This window comes from Aquarana catesbeiana, linkage group LG02, assembly GCF_042186555.1.
Source record: "Aquarana catesbeiana isolate 2022-GZ linkage group LG02, ASM4218655v1, whole genome shotgun sequence".
Classification (NCBI taxonomy): Eukaryota; Metazoa; Chordata; class Amphibia; order Anura; family Ranidae; genus Aquarana; species Aquarana catesbeiana.
Genome location: NC_133325.1, coordinates 261,309,242 through 261,330,197, shown reverse-complemented (window position 1 = coordinate 261,330,197; position 20,956 = coordinate 261,309,242).

The window sequence follows — 20,956 nt, the reverse complement described above, 5'->3', positions numbered from 1 at the left end:
TTCAGTAATCTTGGCGAACCACAGTGTATATGTCAGAGGGGGTTTCTTGTTTCCAGCGGGCAGGAATGCTGCATTTACAAGATGAATCAACATTGTTTTCTTGTATCTATGTCTAGGAAGGTACAAGAGATGTAGCAAATAATTTGGTGGATCAGTCCCCAGGTCAAAATCAGTCAATTGTTTAATAATGGTCCTCACCTGGGACCAAAAGCACCAGTTTATTGCATGTCCAAAATATATGACTAAGCATGCCCACAGTCTTCTTTTATTGCCAGCAGAGATGGGATGACTGGGAGAACATTTTAGGCAGGACTGATGGGACTTTGTACCACCTGTTCAGGACCTTATAACCCAGTTTCTGATATTTATTCACTATAGAGGAGTATTGAGCAAAATAAAGGATATCTACCCTTTGGGCAGGAGAAAATGTGGCCTCAAGGTCTCATTAAGGCAAGAATGGGGGTGTAAAATTGTTCAACGGCTGGATCAAAAGTTTAAAAGTGGCCAAAGTCTATAGATGTCAGACTTCAGGAGTTGCCTGAAGTCTGCATTTGTCAGATATGCCTGGTGGAAAATCTGGGTTTCCTAGCACTGGGGTAAGTTAAGAGAAGTCCGGAATGAGGCTAGCTGCTGTTAAAAGGAGTCAAAGTGTTGGGCCTATAAGGGGTGAATCCTGAGATAAGTTCTGGTCGGATCCAGGATAAGCAGCATAAAGGGATATCAGAACAAGATTGTTCCAATAATAAGAATAGTTTGGACTCTCTATAGCATGGTGTAAACTCTACACCATGCTATTGCCCTGGTAAGGTATGTCACCCATATTTTATGGTGTCAGGGAATGTTACCCACTCTCGCAATTTAGGGATATACAGTGCCTTGAAACAGTATTCATACCCGTTGAAATTTTCCACATTTTGTCATGTTACAACCAAAAACGTAAATTTTATTGAGATCTTATGTGATAGACCAACACAAAATGGCACATAATTGTGAAGTGTATCTACAAATAAATACCTGAAAAGTGTGGTGTGCCTTTGTATTCAGCCCCCTTTACTCTTATACCCCTAACTAAAACCTAGTGGAACCAATTGCCTTCAGAAGTCACCTAATTAGTAAATAGAGTCTACCTGTGTATAATTTAATCTCAGTATAAATACAGCTGTTCTGTGAAGCCCTAAGAGGTTTGTTAGAGAACCTTAGTGAACAAACAGCATAAAGTTGTCGAGAAGTTTAAAGCAGGGTTAGGCTATAAAAAAATCTCAATCTTTGAACATCTCACAGAGCACTGTTCAATCCATCATCCGAAAATGGAAAGAGTATGGCACAACTGCAAACCTACGGAGACATGGCCGTCCATGGTAATTCTGGGGGAGCTGCAGAGATCCACAGCTCAGGTGGGAGAATCTGTTCACAGGACAACTATTAGTTGTGCACTCCACAAATCTGGCCTCTATGGAAGAGTGTCAAGAAGAAAGCCATTGTTGAAAGAAAGCCATAAGAAGTCTCATTTGCAGTTTGCAAAAAGCAATGTGGGGGACATAGCAAATATGTGGAAGAAGGTGCTCTGATAAGATGAGACCTAAATTGTGTAAAAGCAAAATGCTATGTGTGGCGGAAAAAACACTGCACATCACCTTGAACACACCATCTCCACCGTGAAACATGGTGGTGGCAGCATCATGTTGTGTGGATGCTTTTCTTAAGTAGGGACAGGTAAGCAGATCAGAGTTGATGGGAAGGTGGATGGAGCAAAATACAGTGCCATCTTAGAAGAAAACCTGCAAAGTCTGTAAAAGATTGAGACTGAGGTGGAGGTTCATCTTCCAGCAGGACAAAGACCCTAAACATACAGCCAGAGCTACAGAATTGTTTAGATCAAAGCATATTCATGTGTTAGAATGGCCCAGTCAAAGTCCAGACCTAAATCCAATTGAGAAACTGTGGCAAGACGTAAAGCAGAACTCCGGGAAATTTTTTTTCAATGTCTTTGTTGTTGATCTTCTATCCTCTCTGACTATGCCATCCGTGTTCTTCTGAGCTCTGTAGTTCTTCTGCAATAGCCTGCTGATTTTGAAGAAAAAAACATTACTGTCCAGTAATATCCAGTTTGTAAGACTCCTGGCTGCTATTCCCTTCTGTACTCCCAGTCAGCAGTCTCGTCACTGCCCACGTGTAGTTCTCCACAGCGAGCAGGGACTTGTACAACCGTCCCCACATGTAGTGTGGTGGAGGGGGTCTCACAGCCCCGATGGTGGAGGTGGTTTCCTCTCCTCCTCCCTCCTCCTCTGCTCCCTGCCAGCTCCGCCCCTTCCAGCTGCCGCCACTGCCCACCTGTCATCTCTCACTGCAGAGCGGGGATCAATACCAGACATCAGCCTGGTGACAGAGCAGAGATCCTGGGCTGTGACAGATCTTGTATATTAAACACAGATCACCGTACAGCCCTCCCTCCTGGGCCGGCATTGGACCAGTGTGCTGTCAATCACAATGCCAGCCCAGAAGGCAGGACGTTACGGTGATCGGTGGTAAATATACAAGATACAAGATCTGTCATAGCCCGAGATCTCTGCTCTGTCACCAGGCTGATGTCTGGTATTGATCCCCGCTCTGCACATATGGGCAAAGCCAGGACCACACTTATGGGCACAGATGAGATCGCACATATGGGCACAGATGAGACCGCACAGATGAGAACGCATCTATGGGCTCTGATGAGACTGCACCTATGTTTTACACTTATACAGGCAGGGCAAGGATTTCATTCGCCAGAATTGATCACCAGGTCCAGGCCAGAAATCATTGGCCTGGGCCTGGAGACTGATTGGTTCTGAAGTGAATCCGATCATCGTGGGCGCCCCTAGGCGGCCGCACGCCCAACATAAGGTAACATTGCTTCGCCCAGCCGAACCAACCTGCTGCATTACCACTGCAGCGGCTGGTCCAGAACTGGTTAATCACTTAAGCCCCAGAAGGATTTGTCCCCTTAATGACCAGGCCATTTTTGCGATACGGCACTGCGTCACTTTAACTGACAACTGTGCGGTCGTGCGATGTTGTACCCAAACAAAATTTATGTCCTTTTTTTCCCCACAAATAGAGCTTTCTTTTGGTGGTGTTTGATATTGATTGGTTTGTGCAAAAGTTATAGCGTCTACAAAATAAGGGATATCGTTTTGGCATTTTTATTATTTTTTTTACTAGGAATGGCGGTGATCTGCGATTTTTATTGGGACTGCAACATTGCGGTGGAAAGATCAGACACTCGGACACTCAGTCGATCACAGGAAGGAACAAAGTAAGGATTGGTCGATTGATCGATGGAAGATTTGGTCGAACGAAGGATTGGCTGGTCAATCGCAGTAAAGATCGGTCACTTGATCGCAGAAATGATTGGCTGATCACAGAAAGGATCAGTCAGTCGATTGTTCATACCTTGTGCAAGCAATATAGTTGATAAAAGAAAAAAGTTAAAAAGAGTGCCCCCTTCCCCCTTGCTTACACCTAAACGCGAACGCATACATAGGTCCCACATACATATGTAAAAGGGGATCGCACCAAACATGTGAGGTATCGCCGGGAAAGTCAGAGTGAATAACCACTGCACAAATACCGTGTGACATAAGAAAATTGCAGCACCCATCATTTTATTCTCTAGGGTCCCTGCTAAAAAAATATATACAGTATATATAATGTTTGGGGGTTCTAAATAATTTTCTAGCAAAATAATACAGATCTTTACATGTGGGTGTCAGGAACCACCTTTAATAACGTAACAAAGTAACAAAAAATAACACAGTTCAGGAATGTAGTCAAAAACTGAAGCCAAGGTTTGGATGCCAGAGCAGGTAATCAGATGAGCTGGGGTCAGGCAGCTAGTAGTCGGCATAGAAAGGAGCAAAAACAGGAACAGGTATCGAAAGAGAAGTCAGTCACACCAAGTCATACACAGGAACACACTGGAGATCATAGACCATGCAAGGGCATGAAGAAAATGAGTAAAGCTGTTTAAATAGCCAAAAGGGGTTGGCTGTAGACTGGACTATTGAGGAAGGTAATGGTAACCAGGTGAGTCACTGTGGAAACAATGAGTGCCTGGTACTTAACTGACAGCTAAGCAGCCTCTGTGCAGTGAAAGAAAAGAGATGCTCATAAATAGCAGGGGCCCAGCCATGACCGTTCCTCCTCCTCAATGACCCCTCCACCTCGAGGGGGGTTACCAGGCTTGAGGGGAAAACATCTATGGAAAACATAGATAAGGGCAGGAGCATGTGCATCCGAGGATAAGATCAAGGAGTTCCTCTGGACAGTAACCCCTCCAGCGTACAATATATTGTATACGTCCAAGAAACTTATGGGAGTCAATGATAGATTGTATCTCATACTCCTCATGGAATCTAATGCAATCTAATTTTGGCACATACCAAGGATTATTTATTCACTTGGCAATAGAACACATGTCACCATATTATGTATTAGATTTACATGTATATATTTGTCTATGAAGTAGCACTAAGCACTTTTCAACGATTAATTTAGAGTATTACTTATCACATAAACAGAGCAGCATCATACCCACTACCTTCTTAAACTTATTGTATAGATTCTATAGTCTTAGTGGAGACAGCAGCTCTCTTTTACAGCACATTACACTATTCACCTGTGCGGAACACCACCAATTTCTTTAAGTGTCAGAATTTGCCTGGGTGGGAACTGGTTAATAAAGAGGAGGGAAGGAGTAGCTTCATGGGAATAGTATTGCTCTTTCTAGGCAGGGGGAGATGGGAGGAGATCGGTTCTCAGACAGACTATGGATATGAGAGGTAGAGAGGGAGGGGGAGAGGGGGAGATGCAGAGACTCTGAGGAGAGAGCTGGATGGCAGAGACATGTAATCTGACCACTATATGATGTTGCACTCTAAATATATAAAGTGTTGGAAATCAACTAAAGTGCTAAGTGTGCACACAAATCCACATACTAAAAATCATGAATTAATTGCACCAATTGCAGGTAATATAAATACACTGTGCTGACATAGAATTTGCTAAATGATCATAATAATAAAGTGCATATGTGACATAAATTCAATACACTGTGCTGACAAAAAGTTTGCTAAATAATTAAGATAAAGTGCATATGCAGCATAATTCCAATGCAAAACAAGAGCAAAGTCCAAGTGAAATTATAAAAGACAGTACAGGTGGATATTAAAAATAACAATAAAATACAAGATTTGAAAAAGTCTTCAAGAAGAAGTGCTGGTGATTACAGTGCTAAGTTGCACCAAACAAAGGTAATAAGGTGACTGAGTGACTCTAATCTTCAATGTGCCCGCAAACCAACAGGTGCAATGGCTCCTTACCTTACTGCTGTAAGGTAAACAGCATTAATGATGGATAAATAGCATCCGGGGTACTGTATCCTGCAGATGATAGTACTGCGTATGAATCCTTACAAGTTGCAACTTCACAGGGACTTATGAAATAGTGACCTTTAGGCTTCAGCTTTTCACTTCCACTGGTCCTGCCTCTTGGGGCAGTATATCATGTAAACCGTGAAGGAAGAGACACAAGGAGCCCCAATAGTGAAGTATGCCAGAAAAAAAATTATTAAAACTAATAGGCATATATTAAGGTACTCACATAAAAACACTTAGCAAACAGTAAAACAAAATGAGCGCTGTGCTCATGCTCAGGATGTCACTTCTGGTGTCCGTATATTCCTACGCGCGTCGTCACTTGTCACCAGTTAGTTATAATAGTTATAATAACCTGTCCTTACTATAACAAAAATAACATAAGAAATACAATTTTTTTCCTTAATATCTAGCTTAAATCACATTGCTAATTGCATATTGTACTTATTCATATCTTAAAGCGGAGCTCCACCCGATTTTCCTACACTAACTGCAGCTGATTACCGCAATGTCCTAATGACAAAACGGCACTTTTTTTTTTTTTTACAGCCTTTACCTTTGTTCTTCCAGCTGTCTTTGTTTTCTGCAGGAAGCATAGGCTGCGGTTAGGGGCGTGTCTGGAGCGGCTAATTACTCACTTCCTGTAAGCCGCACTGGCTCCTGGGAGCTTGTGTCATTGTTCCCAGGAGTCAGTGCGGCCGCCTGTTGCAACAGTTATCGAGAGACTTCCATAGTGGGAGTGACGTCATTACGACAGGCACGTTCGTAGGGCGGTTCCAAAACCGCCATTGTAATCGAGGGTTGATTATCTACGTTGCCATCACAACGGGGCGGGACTTCCTACGACGCCGCTTGTTGTGATGGCAACCGGAGCTGTTGACGGCGCTCCGATTTCTCTCTACTGCACATGCGCGGGATCATGAATAGAACGGGCGGTGCATGCTGGTCGTTCAGCAGCACCGTATCCCGGAAGAGCATGCCTGTGGGTTTCACATGCCCACAGGCAAGATGAATACCGTCATGATCCTATTATATAAGTTTATATTTATGGACAAAACGGACAGCAAAGGTCTTTAGAATTGGAATACGTGAGTTACTTATTCTTATGTCTTAATATTTTTCATTGTGCCAAAAAAAAACAAACTCAGAGACAGTGGAACCCCGCTTTAAGTGCTCAGATTTGCACATAAAACTGTAATTATGTATTTTTTGGAAAATGCCAGTAAAAACATGGCGGTGCCAGTAAATTTTGAATGTCGTGTCAGTGAATTTCAGTCTGATAAGTTTGCAACACTGGTTCCTAAAAGTACAGAATTTGGGGCTGATTTCAGGTCTGAAGTTTATACTTTTGGGCTGAACTGAGGTCTGAAGTTTATAGATTGTGTCTGAACTAAGGTCTGAAGTTTATGCATTTGGATTGATCTGAGGTCTAGAGTATATGCATTAGGGCTGATTTGAAGTCTGAAATACATACTGTAAATTGGGGCTGCTCTGAGATCTAAAGTGCATACATTGGAGCTGAACAGGTTTTGTGTGTGTACCAGTTAATCTATTTTTGTACTACAGTGCCTTGCAAAAGTATTCACCCCCCTTGGCATTTTTCGTGTTTTGTTGCTTCACAACCTGGAATTAACATGGATTGTTTGAGGATTTGCATAATTTAATTTACAGAACATGCCCACAACTTTGAAGTTTTTTTTTATTGTGAGGCAATTTGCAATTTGCATAGAGAGTTTTTAAGTCGGACTACAGATTTTCTATTGGATTTAGGTCTGGGCTTTGACTAAGCCATTCCAACACATTTACATGTTTCCACTTAAACCACTCAAGTGTTGCTTTAGCAGTGTGTTTGGGGTCATTGTCCTGCTGGAAGGTGAACCTCCGTTCTAGCCTCAAATCACACACAGAGTGGTACAGGTTTTGCTCAAGAATATCCCTGTATTTAGCACCATCCATCTTTCCCTCAACTCTGAACAGTTTCCCAGTCCTGACTGCTGAAAAACATCCCCACAGCATGATGCTGCAACCACCATGTTTCACTGTGGGGATGGTGTTCTTCGGGTGATGTGATGTGTTGGGTTTGCGCCAGACATAGCGTGTTCGTTGATGGCCAAAAAGTTCAATTTTGGGAGTCTCCCACATGCCTTTTCACAAACTCATAATGTGCCATTTTGTTTTTTGCTGAAAGTAATGGCTTTCTTCTGGCCAATCTGCCATAAAGCCCAACTCTATGCAGCGTATGGCTTATTGTCGTCCTATGTACAGATACTCCAGTCTCTGCTGTGGAACTCTGCAGCTCCTCCAGGGTTACCTTAGGTCTCTATGCTTCCTCTCTGAGTAATGCCCTCCTTGCCCTGTCCGTGAGTTTTGGTGTGCGGCTGTATCTTGGCAGGTTTGCTGCTGTGCCATGTTCTTTCCATTTAGTTATGATAGATTTGATGGTGCTCCTAGGGATCATCAAAGATTTGGATTTTTTTTTTAAACCTAACCCTGACTTGTACTTCTCAACAACATTGTCCCTTATTTGTTTGGAGAGTTCCTTGGTCTTCATGGCAGTGTTTGGTTAGTGGTGCCTCTTGCTTAAGTGTTTTAGCCTCTGGGGCCTTTCAAAAAGGTGTATATATGTAATGACAGATCATGTGACACTTAGATTGCACACAGGTGGACATCATTTCACTAATTATGTGACTTCTGAAGGTAATTGGTTGCACCAGAGCTTTTTATGGGCTTCACAACAAAGGGGGATGAATACATAGGCACATGCCAATTATCATTTCTTTATTTCTGAAAAATGGTTTTATGTATATATTTTTCTAATTTTACTTCACCAACTTAGACTATTATGTTCTGATCCATCACATATAATTCAGATAAAAAAAAACATTGAAGTAAAGGCTGTAATGTAACAAAATAGGTAAAAGGCCAATGGGGGGGATACTTTTGCAAGACACTGTAATATTAAAAAATAGTATTTTTATTTATTATTAATAATAATTATTATTACATATTAATTCATGCATTTAACTTGCCATTAGGAGCACAACCATAAGTGCAAAAACTGAAAAAAATAAATAAAATAAGACTACAGCAGGCTATTGCTTACTGGCACGCCAGTTGCCTAGTGCTTTTCAATATGACATCTAATGTGAAAATGTTGCTGGTCCCTGCGTTATAGTCTTGGAATATAAAGTTTAATAACTTTTATATCAACATCTGTTTCAAAAAGCCATTTATAAACTTGTTACTATTCTGACCAGAGAGATTTCATAGCTAGTGAAAGATAGCCTAGTTCTAGTATTGTTATATGGATTCTCAATAACAAAGATACACTACAAGTTTCATAACTTATTTTTTATGTTTTTTATTATAACACAGATAAGTCTTCGGCTACAGCAAGTACAAAAACAACCACAAACATTTATAGCATGATTTCCCCCCGTAGGACCCAAAGCACAATCCATTTGTACTGACAGTTAAATGTCAGCCAGTTAGGCGTTTTTCTTAAAGTTCTCTACAAAGGAAAGTCGGCACTTATTTATCCTCAAATGCCATACTTTAAAGGTAAGTTTTCAGTTTATAAATGATAAAATAAAATGTTTTTTGGTCAATTGCATTGCATTTCTTAATGTTTAATCAGAAATAAAATGGTGTTTTCAATTTTTTTTTATTACTACAAAAAAATGTCTCTACAAATACTGTAAATATGTAATAGAGGGTGCTTCCATGATACTATCTTTGCAACTCAATATCTTTCATGTCTGACTGTTTTTGTCAAGGTAAAATTTCATACAGAGTGGTATGTTCTTGAGAGGGGGGTGTCCCTCCTATGACTTCTTCACTTCAGCTGTTTGTGTGTTTTGAATATCAAATCAAATTACAGCTTGTTCACAGAAGAGTCATATAATGACTGTAAAGAGGCAGGAGAGAAGACCTGATTGCACCTTTTTCTCGTTGAAAGTTTTAACTCTTAAAATATTTTGTCCTGAACATAATAAAAAAATATACAATAAAATAATAGGAAAGAGAAAACTGTTTTATGTGTAGAGCAACAATTGTAAAGCAGTTGCCAGATACCTTTGAACATTTTTTTTTTGCATGTCCTAGGATCTTCAAATCCCAGGATGTTCAGATATGTAAAACCAACTTTACTGCACAAAGTCTGTGGGGTATACACTAGTAGATTTTTGAACAAATATTTGTATGAAAATTTGTTTGAAGAATCATTTCTTTGATTTTCTGAATGTTAGTGGGGTGAGATTGACACTCGTTTTTGATGGCAGCGATGAGAAAAGGAGCAGAATGGGACATTTTTATGTGGTTTTCATTTGGGAAATTACATTAATACTAAAACATGAATGTTAAAAGCAAATGTTCGTAAAGCCAGTAAATGTACTGAGAATTTTCCCAGGAATCTTCAAATCTTTTTTTTTGAAAATCAACTAGTGTATGGCCAACTCCTCCTGCCTCCTACACCTTGATGGTGGTTATTGTGCCAAATTATAATGTTCAAAAACAAATAGCTAAGGGCAGGAAGTGAAAGGGGGAAGGCCATTTTTGAACTCTGCAAAGGTCAGTTTACACCATCTATCAGAATTAAACCCAATGCACACTGGGTCTTTATCCTGGGTGCATGGGCCCTGGGTTTTAGGTGTAGGCAGAGGAGACATTCCAAACCATCAGCTCTGGGCACATTATGTTCTAAATGTAAGTACTACTATGTGTACCATCCAGCCCTGTCCATCCATAGCAGCTGTCAGTTTATTATAGAGTTTGACAGGCTTCTGGCAGCGGGGCTGGATGATGCACCTGTGCTCTGACAGTTAAATGCTAGAGTCTCATGCATTAGAGCTAAATGTTATTGTGGATGGAGCTATAAAGTATAGTTCCATAACTCTCTATGCAAATTTTTACTTTTCGTAGGCTTTCCCTACAACAGCTCCCATTTCACCAATACTATGGCTGATTTGTGCCCCACCCCCCTCTTATTATGCACAGCTGGCTTAAACAAAAGCTCCCTTATTGGCCCTTCTATGTCTGCTGACCATAGCTCAAAGGTCACACATGCTTTATGGCTTAAAAATATTTCCTGGCAAAGCTGCACATAAATTCTCCAGGGCTGAAAAACTTGAACCCTCAGGATTTGCCTTAAACTCATGGTAGCAGCAAACATCAACCCCATCCCTATCAGTGGCTCTTTGCATGTTGGTGCTATCAAACAAAGCCCTTTTGTAAATATACTGCATACAAACACATACATGTATATATATATCGCTACTCCCACTTGGTAATTTGAATTCTCTGTTCTGTGCCTCGACTCCAAGAACAACCTCAGCCTCTCTGACACACGTGGTTGAATGAAAGTCGCTGCAAGCAATTACAAGAACATGAGTATAGATACCTTTTATCTTCACTGTGATTTAGTACCAGGAAATAGATACAAGACCATTTAGTGGAAAATTAACTCAATGTATTGATAGGGGGTTAGGATAAATGGTGGTTTGAGCCTAAATGAGCATACAGTAGGTAGGCACACAGTCTGCTAGACAAAGTAATCGCTATGCCAAAGTAACTTAAAATAGAGTTCTGTACCACTAGACTGGAATCAACTCATAACTCAATAAAAATATGAACAATAATAATATGACTAGTCTGGAGTGCATGCTAGGAGAATTGCTAGACTATGGTGCATTGTCCCTGTGAAAAGTACCTCTTAGCATAAGCAATAAGTAAAGGTCTCTGTGTAGCAGCTGTCAAGGGGCAGTCTTTAGTTCTAACTCTTCAGCTGGCTAGCATTGGGGCTCAGTTGTACTGTTGGTGCACACAGAAATAGTCCCAGTCTAGACTTCAGGCAGCAATAAGGCTACTAGATGGCTGTATGGTCAGTTTCTAAAGGGCTCAGTCTCTCAAACAGCAGATAGCAAATCCCCACAGCAGCAGCTCACAGTGCCAGTGATATTGCAGCTTACCATCTGGTCAAGCACAGCAATTAGTCCTTCCTCTGCTCTGCATGCAGGTGACTTGGTTTGTTGTCACCCCCAAACTCAGCACTTCAGATCCTGCTCAGGCCCTCGACATGCAGCAGTGGTAGTTCACACTGGACAGCAATATGCACTCTTCATTTTCCTTCACTGCAAGAGGAAGCTGTGTCTGCTTCAGCCTGAGAAAATGCAACTCCCTCCTCCTGGCAAATCTCAGTCAGGTAAATGCAGTTCAAAAGCTCTCGATTACAGTAGAGTTTCTCTCCTGTAGACTACAGTTTCCATTGCAGTTAGCGTGCATTTGTGAAGTGGATAGAGTAGGGTCAGGATCCCTGCTAGTTAGGTACAGTGTATTTAGTGCTAGGGAGAGGTTTCTGTTGAGGAGGGACAGAACAGGGATACCGCTAATGCTCCACTATCTGGGGACAAAGATCTTGCTATAGCTCTGCTAAGTGTGCCTGCACTGCTGCTATGCCTATCAGCACTCCCCTTCACCCAGATGCTGCTCCAGTAATGTAAACATTAAACGTAAACAAGCATAACGTCCCTCTTTGTCCCTGCCTGCACAGCATCCCTCTCTGTCCCCATCCGCACGGCGTCCCTCTCTGTTCCCATCCGCACGGCGTCCCTCTCTGTCCCCGTCCGCACGGCGTCCCTCTCTGTCCCCATCTGCATGGCGTACCTCTCTGTCCCTGCCCACACGCTGTCCCTCTCTGTCCCCACCAGCACGCTGTCCCTCTCTGTCCCTGCCAGCATGCCGCCCCTCTCTGTCACCTTTTGAATGGCATTCGTCTCTGTCGCCGCCCACATGCCGTCCCTCTCTGTCCCCACTCGCTAGCCATTCCTCTCTGTCCCCACCCACACTGCATCCCTCTCTGTCCCCGCCCACACATTGTCCCTCTTTGTCCCCATCTGCATGGTGTCCCTCTCTGTCCCCGCCCACACTGTGTCTGTCTTTGTTCTTCAATATAAAATGTAGGGGAGAATTGGATCTGAATACTGGTGATCGTATTTGTCTCTCAGTCATTAATTTAAAACTGGCTTGATCCATTATTCCATGTGTCTGTCTAAACCTGACATGCCTGACTGATTTCCTGATTAAGATTCTGGGCCTTTCAAAATTGGGATGGTTAAGGGTAAAGAAGGATTTGAGGTGGAGTCTATTCTAGATTGCAGGAGATGTAAAGGACAGATTAAATATCTGTTTAAGACATTAAGTGAAAAGGGTATAGGCCAGGGAAAAAATAATGGATACCAGAAGCAAATATTCACATTAAGAGACGGAGGAGGCAATGTCAGGAATATGTTGCTAGCCATCAGGCTAAGGCAAGCTGTCTGGCTGCATAGACACGCACATTTCTACAGGCATGAAAGACTAATTGCTTGTACATCATTGCTCACACGTACAAACATGTGCAGGTGTAGAATGGCCTTTTTAAACCTGAGCTCTGCACTCTCCTTTTGGTTAATGGTCTTCAGTCTTGTTCCTATTACACAGTTACTGACCCAGCTTCCTTTCTGACTCTTGGATTATTCTTGTCTGCTAATGCTCACAGTTCGCCTCTGCTACCGAATTTGGCTTGTACTATTGACCACGCTTTTGTAGGTGAATCTGTACCTCTCTGCTCGATTTTTGTCAACTTCTATCTGTTCCTGGCTCTGATTCTGCTTGGATCCTGGTGTCCTTCCACTCAGCTATCACTTGCCAATTTTGGAACCTTATTCCACCTTCAACTGGACTTGGCATCTCCACAGTGCATTGTCAGCTGTACCTTGGCTCATAAGATACCAGCGTTCCTAAGTTCCTGCTCACAGCCTCTACACCTTGACACGTGTGTCTTTTCTTCACTCTTGCAGGCCCCGTGTCAATGTCTAGGGGTGCAGGAGGCCACCTTTGTAATCTCAGGCTCTGCATACAGGTACATGACATTAGGTGTGAAAATGTCAGCTTGTAGTCCAAATCGGAAGTGAGCAGCCTAGGATGACAGCACTTGCATGTACATGTGTACAGTTAATTAATGTAGTCACCCTGGGATGGGAAGTGTCTTGTTTTAGGATCCATTCCTCAGGTAAGAATAAAAGAACAAAGAGCCTAAACAAAGAAAACTAGTGCAAACACCACTAAGCTAAGGAATGATAAGTTGCATGATTGTGATTTTTATTCCTGAGTCTACATACACCTTAAGGGAACAATCTCTAAAGGTACCTGTACACAAATGTAAATTTTCCCAAGATCTAAACATTTCAATTGCAGTTGTCCAACAATTTGACCTGGTTTGAAATGAGAATCATTACATCTCGTCAAGGATGACAATTGAGAAACTGAGCAGACAAGAAGAAAAATTTCACAAAACTTTTTTATTAACATGCTTATTTAGTTGAGATAAACTAGCAATGTGCATTTTAGCCCACAGGGAGCCAGTTGACGTGCGTGTCAGATGAAAAGGTGATCTTCTGAGATTTCGATCATTCCTGAAGAAATGATGAGAAGCCCTTGAGTATGGGTGCCTGTAGCTGAAAAATATGTATACAGACATACTCCTTTTCTTGTTATGTGTGTTTATTAGCCTAGAAGCTGATAGTCCCCTGTTAATAAAAATCTAGATATTAATATTCTCGCATGTTGGTAGATGAACATCTTCAAATCAAACCTTTAGCTTATTCAGGGCTTAAGGCATACTGTGTGACTGATACATTTATGCAAAATAAATACAAATTGTTTTTATGTGTTTCTCCATTTTCTAGGTACTACTTTAACATTCTATTGATTTAGCATTTTCTTTTTAAGCATTTTTTTACATTCAAGCTATTAATAGAGATGAGTGAATAGTTTTGTTCAGTTTTATAATATGTACAGTTGTTTTGTTTTATTTGAAAGCGCTAAAGATACATTAGAGTACTCTCCCCTCTGGCACCAGAGCAGTAAAAATATCAAAGAAAATAACCCAAAGCTGTTTCTGATGCTGTATTAGGAAAGTACATTCCTTTTAAGAAAGTATTTTTATACATGTTTTAAAAAAAGGATTTAAGGCTTAGAACTTCATCCTGAAAACTCTTTAAAAGCTAAAATTTCATTATTTTTACATTTATTATTTATATCCTTATTATTAAAAAGCCCTCAAATGGCTTCATTTTATTCTTGAGTTAAGATTCATTTGGGATTTCCATTTTTGAGATTTGATACTGTTGACATTCTGTGTGTGTTGTAATAAGTTTTTTTCCAACATTGTCCAGTTCTACTCTGAAACACTAATGGGCTTATTTAAAAGTAGATTTCATTCTGATTGAAAATCTCCGGTTTGTATAACCCCTTCTTTGTTTTTTTTAACAGATCTTCATAAACAACAGAAGGGTTTTAAGCTCACTGTTGTGTATTCTGCTTGGGGGGGAAAAATCTGCTACTATCCAATATTATATACTCTAAAAATATTATATCTAATGAGAATAATCATCCAGTTCTGGTAATATTTGGAAGCTGCAGGAGTGGTCACTGGCAGATGGGAGTGGAACTTTCCTTTTAGTCATAAAATCACCTTTAAAGATAAATTCCAGGCTGATTTAAAAAAAAAAAATAGAATGTATGTTTAGCACCAATCTGGAAAGTTGTGTATAAGTTTTAACATGTTAATGTCATTTTTATTATTTTCTTTTCAAATAAGCTTTAAACTTTCATCAAAATAACAGAATACAAAACAAGAAGGATTTTTGTGGGATACTGGAAATCACATCCAGATAACCATTTGATTGCTGACAGCAACATAAAAAAAATTACAAAAAACAGAGTTTATTTGTGGCTTCACAATGCTTGTAAATCAGTCTTTAGTGTTGTCTATACCATTTATTTAGCAGACAAGCCGATGTCTTGCCGAGAAAGTTCCCCCGGATAAGGACCCCCCTGTACTGCGCAGGTGCAGCACTTGCGCAGTACGAACGACTAGGAGCCGCCGAAAATAGCCGAAGATGAAAAACTTCAATCCGCTGTACACGGCGCCTGCGCCCTGGGTCCAGGTTGAAGCCCCACCATCCAAGTGGACCTAGAGGGAGAATAAAAAGTGCCGAGCAAAGAGAGGCTGTGCCCGAAGCGCGAAGTGAGCCTGCGAGGGGCCCTCTTACAGGCGCCGTGTGGAGCTGATTTCTATTGTATTCAGCTTCGGCTATTTCCGCCGGCTCTTACCGCGCAATCGCTGTGCCTGCGCAGTAGAGGGGGGTCCTTATCCGCCGAGGGGAACTTTCTCGGCAGAACACCAGTATACATTTTAAATGCATCTTTTTATGTGCTTCCCCGAAGACACAAAATAACAAGCTATTGTTTTTAGCATAGATATGTAAGCTTACCATTTGGTCCAAGGGTCCTCATATATTATATATATATATATATCTCATATTTCTTAACTGCAGTAGAGGAAAGTAAGGTCACCGGGCCAACTGTTCTATTGGCGGGTAAGGTAGCTCCCATATGTGTATACACTATATTGTCAAAAGTGACGGGACACTGGCCTTTACACGCACATGAACTTTAATGGTATCCCAGTCTTAGTCTGTAGGGTTCAATATTGAGTTGGCCCACCCTTTGCAGCTGTAACAGCTTCAACTCTTCTGGGAAGGCTGTCCACAAGGTTTAGGAGTGTGTCTATGGGAATGTTGGACCATTCTTCCAGAAGCGCATTTGTGAGGTCAGGCAATGATGTTGGAAGAGAAGGCCTGGCTTGCAGTCTCCGCTATAATTCATCTCAAAGGTGTTCTATCGGGTTGAGGTCAGGCGTCTGTGCAGGTCAGTCAAGTTCCTCCACCCCAAACTTGCTCATCCAATGAAAAGAAAGGTTTTTTTTTTTTGGACTGTGAGTGAGGCACAAGACACGTGGTAGGAGAAATTATGTAGATTGTTTAATTGGCATAAAAAAAAGCATACCTCTTAAGATGTGATACATGATTGAACATGAGTTTTTAAATCTATATACAAAACAATGACATACAAAAAAGAATAGGGGTAGGCAGACTAAGTTATAAGTAGCAGCAGTTGTGTAATCCTAAAGTAGACTCCATGAGCTGAATACAAAGAAAGACACCAGGCATACAAATTGAGGCTAGGAGAACGCAAACTACATAGCTCCCAACTGTCCCTGATTTGGAGCAATGTCCCTCTGTCCCTCTTTCCCCCTCATTTGTGCCTCATGTTGGTCTGATCTATATAGTTGTATATAAAATGCACTTTTTATCTTTCAAAAAGTGTTTCCCAGTGCTAAACCTTTCATCTAAATTGTAAATTGCTGCATTTCTAAATTTTAAAAGCCAATATAAACGAATAGTAGTGGTAAAAAAAGTCCCTTGTGGATTTAATTAACCTTTTTTTTGGTTAATTCTCCTTTAAGGGGGTGTGACAGGAGGCGTGTCCTATGCCTACATACATTTGCTAGTAAGTGTCCCTCATTCCCATCTCAAAATGTTGGGAGGTATGAAATTAGAGGATGTCAACAAAGCAACGGAAGAATGTTCAAGCCCCCTCACAAATGGAGACCTTAAAAAGGCTGCAAATTATGATAAATAAGAATGTTCAAGCCCCCTCACAAATGGAGACACTGAAAAGGCTGCATATTACGTTAAACAAGGAACTTGGAAAAAGCTTTGGTCCATTAAGGTTCTCCTGATCCCAGTTCTTGTCATAATAGTAATACTAATACTGGCAATATTTGTTGCTGTAGCTGTGCCTAAAAGCGAAGAGACACCTACAACAGGAAAAGAAAAGCTTATATATAAATATGCTGAATGCATGGATGACTGGATGCAATATAAGGGCAAATGTTACCATTTCCCAAAAGACATTGCTAAATGGAAAAATAGCCAGAACTTCTGCCAATTAAACAATTCATCCTTGGTCATTATTGATAGTGAAGAGGAACTGAGGGTATTAAATGACCACAGATGTAAAGGCAATCATTGGATTAGACTGAGTAGGGTAGAAAATGGCTGGGTCTGGACCAATTAAACACTGTACTCAGAAACAATCTTTAAGATTGCAAGATTGTAAATATCCTCTGGTCATTCAGAGCATGTTTTTCTGAATCATGAAGATGTTAAAAGTGAAAGTGGAGAAGATCTGAACAAGTGGAATGATTTGCGTACCTTTGAACACTGCTTGAGGGAACTTCACTTGATGATGAGAACCAACATCCCATGCTGATGAGGCCGGAAGGCCGAAACAGTACAAAGATTGTTTATATCCGCACAAAAGTAATTTACCCCTTTTTAGTAAGCCTGTATGTAGGCAAATATGAATGCTTTCTGAGTCATTGAGCTAGAACAAGTACTGTATGTACAAAAATGAACACATACTCCCAGCATACATGACAACAGAAGTGCATCTGTGCAAAGTCTATGCAAAGAGAATGCTGCCACAGCTCCTGGAAAAGATGCCCTTAATGGGAGCATCCAGCTCTTTATGCTGCACTTTCGTCACACGGCGGTTGTGAGTAGGGATGAGCTGAACACCCCCCCTGGTTCGGTTCGCAGCAGAACATGCGAACAGGCAAAAAATTTGTTTGAACACGTGAACACCATTAAAGTCTATGGGACACGAACATGAATAATCAGAAGTGCTAATTTTAAAGGCTTATATGCATGGCATTGTCTTAAAAAGTGTTTGGGGACCTGGGTCCTGCTCCAGGGGACATGTATCAATGCAAAAAAAAGTTTTAAGAATGGCCGTTTTTTCGGGAGCAGTGATTTTAATTATGCTTAAAGTGAAACAATAAAGGCGAAATATTCCTTTAAATTTCGTACCTGGGGGGTGTCTATAGTATGCCTGTAAAGTGGCACATGTTCCCCGTGTTTAGAACAGTCCGAGATCAAAATGACATTTCTAAAGGAAAAAAAAAGTAATTTAAAAGTACTCGCGGGTATAATGAATTATTGGTCCTGGCAATACACATAAAAGTCATTGAAAAAAACAGCATGGGATTCCCCCACAGTCCATTACCAGGCCCTTTGGGTCTGGTATGAATATTAAGGGGAACCCAAAACTAAAAAAAAAAAAAAAAAAATTGCGTGGGGGTCCCCCCAAATTCCATACCAGGCCCTTCAGGTCTGGTATGGATTTTAAGGGGAACCCCACACCAAAATTTAAAGAAAAAATGGCATGGGGGTCCCCCTAAAAATCTATACCAGACCCTTATCTGAGCATGCAACCTAGCAGGCTGCAGGAAAAGAGGGGGGATGAGAGAGCGCCCCCCTCCTAAACTGTACCAGGCCACATGCCCTCAACATGGGGAAGGTGCTTTGGGTTAGTGACCTCTCCAAAGCACCTTGTCCCCATGTTGATGGGGACAAGGGCCTCATCCCCACAACCCTTGCCCGGTGTTTGTTGGGGTCTGCGGACGGGGGTCTTATCGGAAGCTGGAAGCCCTTAACAAGGACCCCCAGATCCTGGCCTCCCCCCGTGTGAAATGGTAACAGGGTACAAATGTACCCCTACCATTTCACAAAAAAGTGTGCAAATGGTAAAAAACTAGTACACGCCTTGGGACAAGTCCTTTATTAAAAAATTTAAAAATAAGTGTCCCACGAAGTCCATTCCAAGTCCAAGTCTTCTTCTCTTGCTCAGATGGACTGAAAAAGTAGAAAAAGAAAAGCCGCACGCTGCCACCGATCTGCCTCCATGGGAGGCACCCGCCGTAATGACTGGCCTCTCAGGTGACAGTTCTCTTATAACTGAGGGCGGGGCCACACGGCGACATCGCGGGGTAACCTCGCCCCCTCTGACGCATGGGGACATCCCTATAGCTTCCCCGTAGCGTCAGAAGGGGTGGGGTCACTCAGTTACATCACTGGGTGGCCTGCACCCTCTGACACCACAGGGAAGCCATTGTGATGTCTATGTGCATCAGAGGGGGTGGGGTCACCCGGCGATGTCACCGTTTGGCCCCGCAGTTATAACAGAACTGTCACCTGAGAGGCCAGTCATTACGGCGGGTGCCTCCCATGGAGGCAGATCAGTGGCGGCGTGCGGCTTTTTTTTTCTTTTTCGGTCCATCGGAGCGAGAGAAAAAGACTTGGAGGAAGATGAATGGACTTCGTGGGACACTTTTATTTTTTTATTTTTTAATAAAGGACCTGTCCCAAGGTGTGTATTGTCGTTTTTATAATTTTCACACTTTTTTTGTGAAATGGTAGGGGTACATTTGTACCCCATTACCATTTCACATGGGGGGGGTGCCGGGATCTGGGGGTCCTCTTGTTAAAGGGGGCTTCCAGATTCCAATAAGCCCCTGCCCGCAGACCCCACAACCACCGGGCAAGGGTTGTGGGGATGCGGCCCTTGTCCCCATCAACATGGGGACAAGGTGCTTTGGGGGGCCGCTACCCCAAAGCACCCTCCCCATGTTGAAGACGTGACCTGGTATGGTTCAGGAGGGGGGCGCTCTCTCATCCCCCCTCTTTTCCTGTGGCCTGCCAGGTTGCGTGCTTGGATAAGGGTCTGGTATGGATATTTGGGGGACCCCACGCCATTTAAAAAAAAAAAAAATTGGCACGGGGTTCCCCTTAAAATCCATACCAGACCTGAAGGGCCTGGTATGAAATTTAGGGGGACCCCCACGCAATTTTTTTAAAATTTTGGTTCGGGGTTCTCCGTAATATTCATACCAGACCCAAAGGAGCTGGTAATGGACTGTGGCGGAATCCCATGCCGTTTTTTTCAATGACTTTTATGTTTATTGCCGGGACCGACAATTCATTATAGCCACGAGTACTTTTAAATGACTTTTTTCCTTTAGAAATGTCATTTTGCTCTCAGGCTGTTCTAAACACGGGAATCATGCGCCACTTTAGAGGCATACTATAGACACCCACCAGGTACGAAATTTAAAGGAATATTTTATTGTTTCCCTTTAAGCATTATTAAAATCACTGCTCCTGAAAAAACTGACATTTTTAAAACTTTTTTTGCATTGATACATGACCCCTGGGGCAGGACTTAGGTCCCCAAACACTTTTTATGACAATACCATGCAAATAAGCCTTTAAAATTAGCACTTTTGATTTCTCCCATAGACTTTTAAAGGATGTTCCGCGGCTTTTGAATTTGCCGTGAATCCCTCATATTGTTCGCTATTCGGCGAACAGGCGAACACCCGATGTTCGAGTCGAACTTACTTGTGACTCGAACATCGGGCTCATCCCTAGTTGTGAGTATTTTCCAGACAATGGGATACCCTAATTTACACATTTTCTTTTGTTTTTTCTTTATAAAGGCAGTGATTTAGAAACCCATATATCTCATTTCAGATGTACACAGATATACACGTTTGATCCTGACGAGTGGATAAAACTCCACAAAACATGTCGAGCCTCTGTACATGCAATGTTTAAACCGATCATGTGTTGACTTCTACTTACCTGAACATTTGTTATATTATTCTGATCAATGAGGCCATCTTCCCCCCAAAACATAAGTGCCAACTTCAAACACACTCATTTAGCTACCGATAGGGGTGTTTCTAGGTGGGCCAAAGGCCATGGGCTTAGGGCAGAACTTAAGGGGTAAAGAACACTTTTAGGGTTGCTGCCTGG